Below are 2,079 nucleotides of genomic sequence, written 5' to 3' on the forward strand. Positions count from 1 at the left end.
TGAATTATCCCTGAAGTGTTTATTTGATGTGCATGCAGCCAGTGCTGGTAGAGGGCGAGGGAAGGCATCTGGGTCTTGGTCAGTCACCTCCCCTGGGCCCAGCATCTGCCCTCAACCACCAGAACTGCTCCTGCCCCCAGACACCGCCAGACAACGTTAAACTGCAGCCTGCCTTCCAGCCCAGAGGCCACAACGCAATCTCACCTCACCCTCAGCCAGCGGGCCCCGTGGAGGTGAGGGAGCCTCCTCCTAGTCTGGAGGGCCCCTCAGGGCCGCCTCACCTTCCTCACAGCCCTGTGGTCAGAGGTCTCCCTGGGTAGGGAGGCGCATTTGTTTATTGTCCCAGCTCCTCAGGTCCTCTTAATGAGTAGCCTCAGAGAAGCAGAGAGAAACAGGGCAGTCCCTCTCCTGGGGAAGGTCATCCACTCAGGTTGGCATCAGAGCGGCAGGTGGTGAGGCAAACGAGGAGGCCCAGCTGCAACCCGGCACCACAGACCAGAAGTTCTCAATCCCGTGTGCAGAGTTTATGAAGATGCAGGTTCCCAGGCCTTGCCTCTGGAGCCTGGGATTCCATGTGACAGCGGGTCCAGGAGCTTCTGTTTTCACGCTTAATGGGCTCCGCAGACCTGTGTGCCAGGCCTGCCCCACTGCTGGTTCTCTCATCCTGTGACCAGAGGATTAGTTCTCCCCCTACCAGCCTGAGCTCAGCTGGGGGGCAAGGGGGGAGCAGGCACTACAGAAGGCCCACATGTGGGGGCCGTGGGAAGCAGTCTAGCCCTCTCTTACTACATGGGAAAGGGAGGTGGGGGGAGGATAACTCTCAGCCACAGCACTGGGTCCTGACACAAGTGTGATTGCCCCTTTTTGTATAATCCAAGATAAAAACAGCAAAACCATAGAACAAAAACCACCAAGGTCTGCAGGCAGCAGCCCGGAGACTGAGAGCTGCGGTAGGTGTGCCACCTGGTGGCCATGCCTGGTACCGCGATGCCTTAGAAGCACAAGGAAATCCAGACAGAGCTGGAGGTGGGTGTGCCATCTCGTGGCCATGCCTGGTACTACCTGGCCATGCCAGGACAGACTCCTGCCTGGTACCAATGAAAGGCCCTCCCGGCCCAGCTGGCAAAGAGGGGAAGCTGGAGATCACATTTCTTCACACCACACAGTCATGCACGTGACATGGCTACGGGAGTGTATGGGGTCATTTACAGTCCCCAAGCTGCTCAAAGGAGGCTGCAACTTGCGAGCCTGACAAAGGAGCAGGCAGGGAGGCGGCAGCCTCAGAAATCTCTGCAGACCAAAACCCTCTGGTGTAAGAGACCTGTATTCTGTTCCCACCTGCGCCACTCTCCACTCTGCCACTGGGGGATCATCTCCCCAAGCCTCAGTTTCCTCATCTGTGAAATGGGAATAACGGCAGCACCTCCTAATAAGGCTGCTGTGAGGACGCAGTAAGGGATGCAGGAGTACCATTAGCACTGTGCCAGGGGGCTGAAGACAGCTGCAATTCAGAGCGAGTCCCAGGCAAGGGCACCAGCTCTACCGGTAGAGTGGGCACTGGGTTGTGTGTGACCACAGACGAGTTCAGGACACACAGGGTTCCACCTGCTGCAGGCCAGGCTGGTTTCCAACACCTGTTAGTTTTTCACGGCACTGTATGGATATACCATATTTTATGTATCCACTCATCAGTTAATGGATACTTGAGTTGTCTGTATATATTCAGGATACAAGTCCCTTATTAGATTTATGATCTGCAAATATTTTACCCTATTCTGTGGGTCTGTCATTTTAAAAGTCCTTTTTCTTTTGAATTATAGATTCATGAGAAGTTACAAAGAAAAGTATAGTGGTCTCTTGACCCGTCGCCCAGCTTCCTCCCAATGATGGCATCTTACGTATTAGCACATTACCAAACCAGATAATGGACACTTTCACAATGTCTTAAGTGACCACAGACTTACTCGGATTTTACCAGTGTTCATGTCTTTCTCATTCATAGGACCCAAGGGTTTTCCCTTTTTTTTTTTTTCTGTGAGGAGGATGGGGAGGCAGGACTGTGAGTTACGTCACCTGCAG

The sequence above is a fragment of the Acinonyx jubatus genome, chromosome A2, assembly GCF_027475565.1.
Source record: "Acinonyx jubatus isolate Ajub_Pintada_27869175 chromosome A2, VMU_Ajub_asm_v1.0, whole genome shotgun sequence".
Classification (NCBI taxonomy): Eukaryota; Metazoa; Chordata; class Mammalia; order Carnivora; family Felidae; genus Acinonyx; species Acinonyx jubatus.